This window comes from Sceloporus occidentalis, unplaced genomic scaffold (assembly GCF_023333645.1).
Source record: "Sceloporus occidentalis isolate IW3139 unplaced genomic scaffold, rSceOcc1.0.p SCAF_2, whole genome shotgun sequence".
NCBI classification, from domain to species: domain Eukaryota; kingdom Metazoa; phylum Chordata; class Lepidosauria; order Squamata; family Phrynosomatidae; genus Sceloporus; species Sceloporus occidentalis.
In genome coordinates, this window is record NW_028316982.1 from 74,374,255 (window position 1) to 74,388,208 (window position 13,954).

Genomic DNA, 13,954 nt, shown 5'->3' on the forward strand with positions numbered 1-13,954 from the left:
GTTCACCAATTCACAAAGCCCCTAGTCACCGGGAGGCGCTCCTGCGTTCTGGCCCCCGCAATGGCCAAACGCCTGCCCTATTCACCCCCGGGTACCTATTGACTCCCAAACCAGAGCTCCATAGCCCTGGTACCACAACGTGCAGATCCTGGCCTATGCTGCCGCCACAAAAGGCCTATGCAGAAGGCCTACCGCCAACCCTGCCAAGAGCGATTTAATGTCCCCCACGTTGATCCAAATGTGGGCGAACATAACCAGCAAAGGCCTTAGATCTCTAATGCCCAACGTTTTTAATGTCCTGCGCTGGCAAACCTGCCCTGGAAGCAGCGGTGGCCGCACCAATGCGGAAAGAATGACCTCCAAACTCCTTTGCAGGGAGACCCAAGCGTGCAATGGTCATTCTAAGCACAGAAACAAATTGATATCTAGTAAGGGGGGAACCATCAACGTGTGCAAAAAGAAAATTGGCCGCCATAGGCCTAACATCCCAAAAAGCTTGAAGAGCCTTAACAGGACAGGTGAGCCCCGAAAGCGACGCAGCACCACTGTCTGACCAACCCCCAACTGGTCGCACTTGGAGCGATGCAAGGTTAAGGAAACACCATACAGTGGTACCCCGGGATACGAATGCGCCGCCTTACGAAATTTCCGGGTTACGAAAAAAAAATATTTTAAAAAACTGTTCCGCGTTACGAAAGTTTTTTCGGGTTACGAAAAAACTTTTGGTGCTTTTCGGCGCTATTTCGCACCAAATCGCGGCTTTCGCTATTAGCGCCTATGGGCTATTCGGCTAGCAAAAGTTTCCGGGTTACGAAAGCGGCGGCGGAACGAATTAATTTCGTAACCCGGGGTACCACTGTACTTCAAAAACGAAATGTCAGAAGCACACAGAGCCCTACCAGACAAATCGCTCTTGGACCCAGCAACAACTTCCCCCAACCGAAATGCACCAAAAAAGGCCACTGAAAATGCAGCCCAAAACAATTTAACTTCATAACTTGAAGAACATACAACAGGTAAAATTGCACAAATCTTACATAGCAGTTGAAAACAAATAGGGCGTCTAGTGTCCTTTTTGGAAGCATAGGCACGCTTCCAACCTTCAACAGCCCTTTTAACCAAAAAGGAGGTACAAAGATCCACAAATCCCCCAGCTTTTGAGAAAAAGGAAATGCCTGCCAAATGAATGGACATAGTCTTGGGGGCAATGTTTTTGTGGCGTAGCCACACCAAAAAACGCAACACCACTTCAGTGGTCAACGGCCAAACATGCTGAATTCCAGAGTCATTAAAATAATCCAAAAGCTTTCTCAAAGTATGTTTGTAAGTCTTAAGGGTAGATGGAGCAATGGATCCCAGCACACCGTCCATTATTTCCGACAGCCAGCCTCCCACATGGAAACAGGACATTGGGTAGGCTGAATGTCTGCCTCTGGGGCTAACTGCCGAAACCGCTGAACCTGAAATCGAGAAATTGCATCAGCGATACTGTTATCCAAACCTGGGACATGACGTGCCACAAAGGAAATATTGTTTATCAAACAACACAAAACAAATTTCCTTAATAAACCCATAACCCTCATAGATTTATATGTCTGCTTATTAATAATTGACATAACTGCTTGATTATCGCACCAAAACAAACTTTTTTGTTAGACAATTCGGTGCACCAAATATGAACAGCCACAACAATGGGGAATAGCTCCAAGAAAGTCATGTCCCTGAGTATGTCTGACCCTTGCCAGGAAACAGGCCAATGCTCTGCACACCAGTGTCCCCTGAAATAAACACCAAAGCCGATGCTGCCAGCTGTATCTGAATGAACCTGTAAGGAAACATTAAGGCACCAGGTCCTCAGCCAAATGGCAAAACCATTAAAGCCTTTCAAAATTGGAGTCAAATCCGAAGGTCATCCTTAATGTCCTTGGTAATCCGAATATGATGATGTAATTGCCTGGGGCCTGCCAAGGACCTAGCTAGCCTGGCACAAAAGGCCCTGCCAGGAGCCACAACCTTGCAAGCAAAATTGAGATGACCTAATAGTGACTGAACCTGCTTTAGAGTAAGCTTGGAAGATTGCAAGGCCTGATCCAGCAGCTCACACAGGGTCACAATTTTAGCCTGGGGCAAGGATGAAAAAACCTTTTAAAGAGTCTAGCTGGAAACCCAAAAAGGACATAGATGTTGTGCGACCTTTGGTCTTGTCAGCAGCTAGCGGAACCCCAATTTCAACAGCCAATGGAGAAAAGGAATTCAATAAATCCGAACACTTAAAGGAGTTTGCAGGGCCAACCAACATGAAATCATCCAAATAGTGAGTTACCAAAGGGGATGACGCCCCGCGCTTTAACTCTCACTGCAAAAAGGGGTACTGAAGGTCTCAAAGGCTGAACAACTAATTGAGCAACCCATAAGCATAGCCTTGTCAAAATAAAATTGACCTTCAAACTGAAAACCCATTAAGTGAAATTCATCCGGATGAACCGGGAGAAGCCTAAATGCTGATTGAATATCGCACTTGGCCATAAGTGCACCTGTGCCGCAGGCCCTAACCAAACGAACTGCATGGTCGAAAGATGCATAGTTTACTGAGCAAAGCTCATCAGGGATAGCATAATTCACAGAAGAACCAGGAGGGTGAGAAAGATGATGACTAATTCTGAATTCACCCGGTGCTTTCTTAGGCACTACACCAAGAGGTGAAAAATGGAGATTAACAAAAGGGGGGTCTGAAAACGGGCCTGCAACACGCCCAGCCTGGATTTCCTTAATAATTTTTGTTCTGAGCACCTCAGGCATGGACCTAGCTGACAACAAATTCTTGGGGAACTGGTGTGACAAAGGGGCAGCAACCGGGATCCTAAAGCCAAACGAAAAACCCTCGGCCAAATAAGTAGCAGCTTGCTTGTTAGGGTATGCTGCCAACAAAGGAATGAGGGCACTAGGTTTAACAGGCGTAAAAGCCAAATTGGAAACCTGGGGAAAAGCAACCTGCTCATTTTTGGCTCCCTGCGTGGCCGGCAACTGAACCCCCAGCACTGTCACTTTTGCCGGTGGTTGCTGCAGCAGGGCGCCCCCCTCGAAAGGGCTGAGAAGCTTGAACTGGGCGAGAACACAATGACCTAGGATGAGACCTTCTACAATTTGCACAACAATGATCGAATTTACATTGCAAACGAGTACATCGTCCAGCATTATAGTAGTCCCAGCAAGTAAGAAACTTTGAGTCTTTTTTAAATGTTCCTTTCTGTGGGCCCTTGCTTGTAGACGTAACCACCACAGCATCTTTTCCTTTTGGATGCAAAAGAGTAAGAACATGTACATAACAACCCCGCAAGATGTTCTTATGCACCTTCTTGGATAAGTGAGCACCAGGGGGGCGCTCCCCCGGGGAACAAACCGGAAAATCCACCGCAAACGGATCAACCCAAACACCCTGCAAGCCTGGGTGCCAAGCTCTCCTCTTGATGGCCCACCTTGGCAAACCAGGTACCAAGGCGTGCTCGACCCAAAAACCATCCCTCCCCATCGGCACAACAAGATGATCACCACCTTCTGAAGAAGACTGTATAACACCAGCACGCCAAGCTCTGCGACGTCTCTTCTTGGCCTTGCGCTTTCTTTTCTTTTCTTTGCACCGCTCAGCTGAGGACATTCCTGTCGCATCCTCATCATCGGACGACGTAGACGACGAGCTGAAGCTAGATGAACTTGAAGAGCTGGAAACATGATGGTCATGGTGTCGAGACCCTGGAACCGCCGAACCGGTAGTCTGACTGGCCGAAGATGCCGATGGAGCTGCTCTAGAACCCAGACGTCTAGAAGCCTGAGGTGCAGGAACAACTGGTGTCGAAGTGCTGTTAAAATGTCCAGCACCAGCAGCTTGTTGAAGTAACTCAGCAATGCTTCTAGACAAGGTGGAAATGGCCTCTGCTGACAAACCCACAGACATCACAGGTTGTGCCTCAGCCGAATCACATTGACCATCATCACCATGCTGTCCAACATCTGTCCCACTGCTGGAGCTCGCAGACATGGTTCACTGACTGAGTGCCCGACTGGCACCAGGAGCACCAGAAAGTTCCTGTAGTGCCCTCAAATTCTTTCCACCAGACTTTCTCAGCCGTTTAGGTGGCATAGTAAAAAACTGTTCCCTCAAAGCAAAAAGGCAAAGCATCATGCTTATCTGACAGGAACCAGCAATAAAGAACCCCAGCCGGGGCTAATTAATCACTTGGAATTAGCTAAAAACAAGCCAAAGGCACAGAAAGCAAATGGCCCAGAATCCAATGGGAGGAAAAAAAAAGGGGGGGGGGGCAGAAAGCAATCTTTTTTAAACACCCTCTATAGAAAATGGCGGTTCCCGCCAAAATTATAAACAAAATGGCGGTTTTCCCACCAAAACAAAATGGGCCAAAACAGTTGTATATAGGCCCAAGCTAGGCCTGCCGTGGTTCTCTCAGAAGAGAGCAATCAGGCCAAAAACAGTTGTATATAGGCCCAAGCTAGGCCTGGTGCAAAGCACCAAGACTTGCTCCCTTCCACAGCTTGGCTCTGCTCTGCTCGAAGCCAAGCAACCAACTGAGGGAAGGGGCCAGCAACACGGCCTTATATAGGCCTAGGCCCCTCCCTCCCTGCGTGCTGTGCGGGGCCCCGCCTCCAAGGCCCAGCCCACCAATGGGCAGCCTTGGAGGACCGGAAGCCCCGCACCAACGAAACCGTCTCCCAGAGCGTCGCGGAGAGGAAGGGCCGCCCCTTCCGCCCCCGCACACCAATAGGGAGCCGGGCAAGTCCCAGAGCACTCTGGGGCTTGTAGTCCAGCCGCGTCTAGCAGCAAAACGGTCTGCCCGGCGAGGCGGGCGACCGTTGCTTGTAGAAGCCAAGTGGGCCTCCATCCAACCAAAGTCAGAATGCACAAGATGGAATACAAGTAAAATAAAATTAGCCAAAATATAATATACACTTCTTATATTGTGGTATATTTCAGAGAGTCCACAAAACCTTCCAGTGGAAGAAATTTCAGTTTTCTTTTAAACAGAGCCAGTCAGTTGACAAATGCTTTGCCGCATTTACACCCAAAGTGTCATGGAACATTTTTTGACTCAATGTGTTACGCCAGCCAGAACCAAAAGAAAAACAAAACAAAGCAGGGTATTTAAATAGCAAAATAGTGTTTCTCTTTCTGTGTGCACTTGTGGAATATAGGAAAACATGTACATAGCATGTGGCTGGCATTTGAAGTCATTATTAAAATATACAATCTTTGTATGGCTGTGCTCACTAATTACTAGTTTGCAGTTAATCTAGACAAGTTTAGTCACAGCATGTGTTTATGGTGAATTCATATTAGTTAGGGTTTTCCCACATCCTCTGTTTTGCTGCATCACTCTAACCTGTAGCCATTTTCTTCTTCCTGCTCTCTCCTTCATACGACGATGGCCAGCATCCCATTAGTAAGGTAAAATGACATAAGTTTGAGTTTGCAGCACCGCAACTCACTTTTTCAGTCATTGTGTAGGATGTAAATCTGTTCCAACCATGGGACAACCAGAAACACACACACCCAAACCACCTTGCAAGGCATGCATTCCACCCCTCCAATATTGCTATCTCCACGTGCTCAGAAAACATGGAGATCAGCAGTGACATGTCCAGCTACTCCTCTTTACATAGGCACACTGTAAGGATATCACCTGCACGGGCACTCCGGAAACATCCCGTTTGGACTACTGTAACACACTCTACATGGCGCTGCCCTTGGAAACTGTTTGGCAGAGAAAACTAAAGACCTTGCAAAACTACAAATCCCAGGATTCCATAGGATGGAGCTATAGCACTTAAATGGTGTCTTTACATCATTTCTACAGTGTAGATTCACCCCTAGTTTAACATTCAAAGAACTGCACCACTCTGGATCTCATGGTGAATGTTACCATAAGTAAATACTCTATTCCAATAGGCAATGTAACAAAAATGAATGGAATTCTTGTATTTTCTCCTCCCTGGTTCTTCACTCTTGAAATTCAAGCCACTGCACTGTGCCTTTTTACTTATTAAATCTGTTGCCCTGTTTTGTTTGTAGAACTTCTCTCAGAGATTTGCATGTGTTAATTACAAATGTGGCTAGAATTCCCTGTGTCAACATATAGTTTGACGCTCCTGTCTGGCAAAAAACAAAACACATCTCCATGGTTCCTACAATGTGAAACTTCCAGTTTACAAATAATGTGGAATTGTGTAGTGTGGACTGAAGACAAGAGAGAGTGGGGTGATGTCAGATAATCTGGTTAGAGCTCATTCATTCAAAATTTGCACCCAGATGGCTTAGTTGTGTGAATGAACCATGAGCACTCTAATACTATGACAGATTTTTCCTATCATTCCTTGTCTCTTGAAACACAATACTTTCCAATGGAACTTTTACTGTGAGAATCACTACACAAATAACATGGCCAAAAGAATAAAAATTGTGTATGCTCATGTACTTTGGTGGAAAACAAGAACCGAAACCTGATCTTGTGCTGACTTTGCCCATGTTGTCCAAGTAAGCTACAATTTAGCTATATAGCTAAGTGGTGCAGTTTCTCTCTATTTTATATTGGAGTTGTTGTATGCTTCAAAACATTTCCACTTTATGGATTTCTCAGCAAGTTTTATTAGGAAATTGTTTGCCCCTACTGTCCTCTGAGCCTAAGAGTGTATGACTTGCCCAAGGTCACCAAACAGGTTTCCATGGCTGAGAATGGATTCAAACCCTGGTCCTATTCCAACACACAAACCACTACACCATGCTGGCTCTCATATTTTACATGCAGTCACTTTATTCTAAGTCTAAATATCATGATGGCACAAGATCTCATTTGATCTTGGAAGCTAGGTAGGGTAAGATCTGTTATTACTTGGATGCAGTATCACCAAGTAATACCGGGTATTTAGACTATATAGAGAGGAAAGCCATGGCAAGGCACTTCTGAGTATTCCTTATCACTTAAAATACCCCTATGAAATTCATGGTGTCACCATAGGTTGCCAAGCAAATCGAAGACCTACACCCAGCCACACTATTTTAACCTGTACTAATTCTTTGTTTTGAGATCATGAAACTGAACCTGTCTGAAATATTTTGTTTCGTGCCTATAAAGGGCCTTATGATGAAAATTTGGTATCTATCAGAGCTTGGAAGTAACTTGATAAAAACAGCAAATAACTTTTAGTTATGGAGGTATGGCCTACTGAATGGTGGAATAAGGATACCACATGGTTCAAACATCGGCTCATGCTGCTGCCTCATACTCTGGAGTGATTGTTCAAGCAACAACATTACAGCTGGAAACGGATTAAGAGTATGTTTTGTACCGAAGGCCAGCAACTTATGTTTATGTTTTTCAAAAATAAATAAAAGAAACTAATTTGGTTACATTTAATAACACATGATGCAAGAGGTACTTTTTGCAATTTTAACAGTGGATTTTTCATGTTCTGCTAAAAGATTAATACTTCCTTACTGGAAAGATAAATTTTCTCTACCTGCAACCCAATGGATCTGACAATGTTTGTAAGATTTGAAAGAATAACAAATAGATTGACTTTACAAATGGATGTGTATTTGGACATTTAGTCCACTGTTATAGAAACTTATTACTAAATTTGGTTATTTCTCCTGATTTTGTGTTTTAATTTTTCTGTAGGTAACTGTGATCTCTTTTTAATGTAATTTTTTTAAAGTGCAAAAAAGTAAGAACAACTAGTTGTTGGGAGTCAAGATTAAAGCATTAGTTACATTACATTTTAAACTAGCTTTCAAAGCTTCAAAAATTCCTCCAGATTGAATTTTGTCACACAGATCCATTGTGTTGGTTTGGACTGTACATTTAACTCATTCTCAGGAATTGTCATGATTGGGTTCACTATCCCAGGAAAAAGTATTTACACAGAGATATCCTGTGATTGTATTGATTGTTCACAGTTCAATGAAAGGGGCTGTTTGTATGTCTCTTTAAAAAAAGAAAGCACATTTAAAACATTTAAAGAGAAGTAATATCAAATCTCAGCAGCTCTATCAAAATGCAAGGCTACTGTTTCTCCAAAAAATAATTTTTGTATTCTCTCTCTCTTTTCTGGTATTTATTAAAAACAAATGTAATATTCCACTTTTTCCCAGAATAAAACTCAAATCAGGCTAGGTCAATAACACATACATGAATAGCACCAAGTTTTTTTTAAAAAAAAAGAAAGAAAGAAAGAAAGAAAGAAAGAAAGAAAGAAGAAAAGCAGTTTAGTAGGAGAAAGCTAGGCTATTAGAGAAAATACATGGCTATAATAATATAATAATAATAAAATTTATTTGTGTTTCCCCGCCTCTCCCAAAGGATCGAAGTGGGGTTACAGACTACTAAAATCAATACATACAATGCAATACAATACACTATAAAAACACAAAATAGTACATCTATACAACATCAGTAAAATACAACAATCCAACAGCATCCAACATCCAGGGGTAAGACAGAATATCATTGTCGGCAGGCATATTGGTCATGTAGTCATCACTCCTCGGGGGGGAATGCTTGGCAAAAGAGTATGGTTTCTAATCTCTTTTTAAATGTTTCCAAAGAGGTCATGAGATGGAGCTCCTCCGGAAGGCTGTTCCAGATCTGCGGGGCCTGCTGCCTTCATGTCACCTTTGACCTATGGCAACCCTAAGAACGAGAGATTTCCTAGTCACCATGTCTTCAGCTGATCTACTCAGCTCTTGTAGATTCATGGCCATGGTTTCTCTGACTGAATTTATCCATCTGTATGTAGTCTACCTCTATTCCTATTGCCCTCAACTTTACCAAGCATCATCATCTCCAATACCACATCTCAAATGAGTTGATTTTCTTCCTGTCAGTTTTTTTTTTCCTGTTCAGCTTTCACAGCCATATTAGAAATGGGGAATACTATGGTTTGATTATGCAAGGGTTCAGATTCATAGTAGAAACACATTAAACAAGTGAATATTTATCTGTTAACTTGTAAACCACAGCCCTGAACTGATTGTACTTGTGAGACAGACTCTGAATAATGGCTTATTATATTTTAATGACACACACAACTGCCTTGAACTTGCCAGAAGTTCAGGTGTGGTTATATCTGTACTTTGAGCTCCCGCAGGAATGTTAGACTCTGTACCCTTGTGTTCATGCATCTGCCTGGCTTCGCCCTTGTACAGGCCCAGCTCTATTTCACTTGAATAACTTAGCTATTCATGAACAATGAGCTTCAAATTGTACTTTTCTTCAACACAACATTAACTCTCAAAGAGCTGGAAATCCAGTATTCTGTTCCTTGAGCTTAGATTCCAAATCAGTCACAGAGAACATTATATGAGCCGTAATCCCATTAAATATATCATCTTGCAAATATCTAAATCCAGTTAATTAACTTGTATTGCAAAAGAGCTCCAAGATTTGGGGGGAAGAGGTTGGTGAGTAGCAATACCTTTTTACCTCTCAGGTTTTACCCAAGGTAAATGTTAGTATTCCCCGCTTTATTCCATATTATCTGAAATAGGTCAAAGTTACCAAACAATGGTGCCCTGTATATATTATTTTTAGTAATGAAAAACAAGATTAGATTAGAAAGCCCATTGTGCAGGGCTTGTCATTTGTGCAGAATGTAGTTTTGGTGCAGAGTGAGTGGGTTAGGTACTTTATAAATATTGCTGCACTATATTATCATTGTCATCATTGACATAATCATTACTGAACCATGTATTCAGTTTTAATCAAGCATGGCAAAGAGCATTAGAACCAATCTTCACCTTTGATATAGAAAAGGACCAAGCTTCTGAGAATATTGATGGTCCAGCTTTCTTCAGATCATTGATCCTCAAATCAAGGAATCAACTGATTCTTTAAATAGCCAGACTATGCCTGCATCTGCACTGCAGAAATGATGCAGTTTGACCCTGCTTTAACTGCCACAGCAAAAAGCTATGGAGTTCTGGGGATTTGTAGTTTGTTTTGGCACCAAAGTTCTCTGACACAGAAGGATAAATATATAATAAAAGCAACAAATCCCAGAATTCCATAGCATTGAACCATGGAGGTTAAAAGGGTATCAAACTGCAGTGCAAATGTAGTCTTGATCTGTTTGACCATCAGTCCTCCATCATCAGCTGGAGGGTGTTGTTGTTTTATCATTTTAGGAAGTTTCATCAGCCCTCTGTATCTATAAATTTGGCATCCATAAATTCATTGACCAATATCTTGAATACACACACACACACAAATTCCCAAAAGCAAATATTGACTTTGACATTTTATATAAGGGACACCATTTTACTACACTACTGTATGTATGAGACATTTGGGTTTGGTTGCAGAATGCCTGTCTCTGGATGACAGTTTCCAATCTAGTCCTGGCTGACGTGAATAAATGTTCACCAGGGGACCTGAGTATACGGGGAACATTACAGTAGAGTCAATTCAGTTGAAGGGGCATAGTAAATTATCCTCCTGAGACATCACATGGTAGGTGAGCAAGTCTTACCTAGTCCACCTTTAAGACTTGCTTAGCTTGGGGCCTCCTGTCTCAGTCAATTTCTGCACATGAGCTGGGTCTTGTCCTTTTCCCCTTGGGCAGCAAAAGGTCTGGGTGGCATGTGAAGCTCATAATATGGTTATACATTTAATGAACAAGTCAAATGATTTCCCGTCAACTCTCTACAATTAGTATTGATTCAATGTCAATACAGTTGGCCCGCCCCCTCCGTGGGCTTGCCTTCCATGGACTTGAGCTCACACGGAAGGCAAGCCCGATAGAAACAATGGGGTGCTTGCCTGTGGCATGCGCACATGGCATGCCGCAGGAGCGCAACCCATTGTTCTTAATGGGATTTGAGCATATGCTCAATTCCACTTACATGGGGCAAAACAGATCCCCCACGTAAGGGGTATGTGCGACTGTATTCAATATTTACATACATTTTTATTGCATTTAGTATCCCAAATCAGAACACTTGTAAGGTTGTGCATATCCGATTTTCCCATTTCATGTACAGATTTATATATTGTTAGTCACATCTAATTATCTATCATTATTATTATTATTATTATTATTTGTTTACATCCCACTTATTTTCAAAGACTGGAACACAAGGCAGCTTACAAGATTTATAACAAACATAGCTAAAACTTTACCTTATACAAAAGAAAAAGTGCAATTAAACTAGCAATAAAATTAAAATGAGTCAAAAACATAGGCAAATAGATAATACAGGACATTGTGCAAGACCCATTCTGCTTGAGTAACTAGTCTTCAAAGTAGCATGCTGAAACAAACAAAAAAAAGTCTTCTACCTCCTTAGCTAAAACAGCAAAGAGGGGGCCAATCTAAACCCTTTCCAAATGGAGCTCCAAAGTCTGGAGAAACCACTAAGAAGACCCTCTGCAGTGTTCGCACCAGAGCTATCTGTGAGGGTGATGGAACAGAGAGAAGGGCTGCCCTTGAAGATCTCAAGAAAAAGGCAGGTTTATTTATGCTGATGCAGTTCTTTAGATAAGGTGGATCTGGGCCATATAGGGCTTTATAGGACATAACCATCACTTTGTGCCTGGAAATGGATTGGCAGCCAGTGGAGCAGTTGCTACAAAGGAGTTATGTTCTGTCGTGTTGCTTCTTACAACCAGTCCCATTGAATCTTACTGCAGCTATTTGAACCAGCTGAAGTTTCTAAATACTTCCCACTTCACAGGAAGAATGGAGCCATGTTATTTAATAGTTTAGCCATATACTTGTAAGTGTTGTACATGAGCAATCCATAGATACTTCATAGAAAGGATGGAGCAATGCAGTTTTTAGCCATATACTTCTTGTAAGTGCAGTACATGAGCATTCCATAGATACACAGACAACAAGAGGTGAGGAGACCCAGTGTAATGGTATGTTACAGATGCATTAAATGCTAGTTCTGTTGCCTTAAAATACTTGCTGTATTCAACCAAGCTATTAAAAAAAACAGCAATAGAAAAATTCTGCAAAATGTTTTAGGAACATCTCACATCATGCAAATTTAAAATGGACAGCCGCTCACTGTTTTTTTCTTACCAGCAAAGGGTTAAAACACCACTTATTCCTGTGTGTTATGTTCTATCATGTTGTCTAAAAGAGCCAGGGCTGCACACACTGCAGTAGTATCCTAATGACAGTATAATTAAGGGTATCACTGTGGTAATGACTTTTTCATCTGGAGGAAAGACTGCAACAGAAAGGCATCCCTTATTTGGCCAGTTTCACCTGTCTATCTATGATCCTTCACTTTCATTCCCCCACCTGATATCACGAAGCTAATGCTGGGTGTTTGACAAGGCCTCTGACTTTGTGCTCATCTAATTAAAGAGAAATGCATCCAAAATTCTAGTGAATTATTTTACTTCTTTAAAAATACTGCCCATTCATCTTGCTTAAAGATTTACCTGGCTCAGTGAGCTTGGTTAATGAAAGGGACAATGGGTCTCTTGTTAGCACAGTCTACAGTCACTTGGTTCAGGGTCAGCAGACCCAGCAAGAGGCAAAGAGGACTAAATTTAGTCTCTCTCTCCCCTACTCCCTCCCATTTCTTAAAAAAAGCTGAAGGACTGACAAGTTTCTGATTTTTATCAGCCAGGTTCAGGCCAAAAAGAAAAGATGAAACCTGTCTCCATTTGCAAACTTTATTCAGCAGTTATTGGCTTGTTGAAGTTAAATGCTGCATGGTAAACTTCACATGAAGTCACTGGAAAAACTAAAGGAGATGACAACCGCCTAATATAAGGAGAGGAGAGGTTTTCCTTAATTTCAAAGAACATTTATGCTCTGAAAACTGATTCATGGGAGTTGTAGTTGGGGAAAGAAGTTACTTATTTTGTGCTGGAAGCACAAAATCAGAGTGTGTTCATGCAGGGCAATCAACTACTGAGACTCATAGGCATTTATTTATGTATGTATTTTATTTCTAAATATATGATTCATCTCCTGGCCTAAACAGAGGCCCTAAGGTTACCTAAATGTAAAATGTTAAAACAATTTCAAAACATTAAAAAAGCAATTAAAGTGTTAAACAACACAATATATTGTAGAGCCAATATATTTAAAATATTTTGTAAAAGATCATGAGATCAGTCCACTTGTGGTTTGTGGCCCACCTCATTCTTCCCTACTCAGGGTGTAGGCCATCTGATCCCTAAAAGATCTCAAATTACAGGAAGATTCAAATAGGGGGAAATGGTCTTTCCAATATTCTGTCCCCAAGCTGATTAGGGCTTTATAGTGTAGCTTGGATTGTGCCCAGATATAAAAGGATAGCCAATAAAACTGATATAAGAACACTGCAATATGATCAACAAACTGTGAGCCTATATATATATGTGTGTGTGTGTGTGTGTGTGTGTGTGTGTATAATGATCACAACATTTTGCACTAACTGAAATTTCTGAGAACACATCCTGAGAAGCCTCACAATGTTGCAGAAAAGTAGAGATCCCTGTGGTTACATTGGCATTCTCCAGAAAGGGACACAACTGGTGTACCAGTCCAAGCTGGGGAATGACTCACCTGGTCTTAGCAACTATCTGACCCTCACTGAGAAGCAATGAGCCTAGAAGCATCCCCAGACTGTCAATTTAACTCTTCAGAAGACATGCCATACCAACCAGAAGGCACTGTATTTTCAGTCCCAGACATTCATTTCTATTGCCCAATAGTACCTCCATCTTGTCTGGATTAAACCACAAATTGTTAATTCCCATTCCATCTGTTACTGTCTCTGGCCAAAGATTCAGGATACCCATGGTAGAGATAGAAGTGGATGATATCAACAGCACAACAGTTGGAGTGTGTCCTCAAAATGAGTTCTCAGTCTCAAAAGGAGGTGATTTTTCAACCACAAATTCTCCAGCCATTTTGTTCACAAGGGTGTACTCCTATAGAC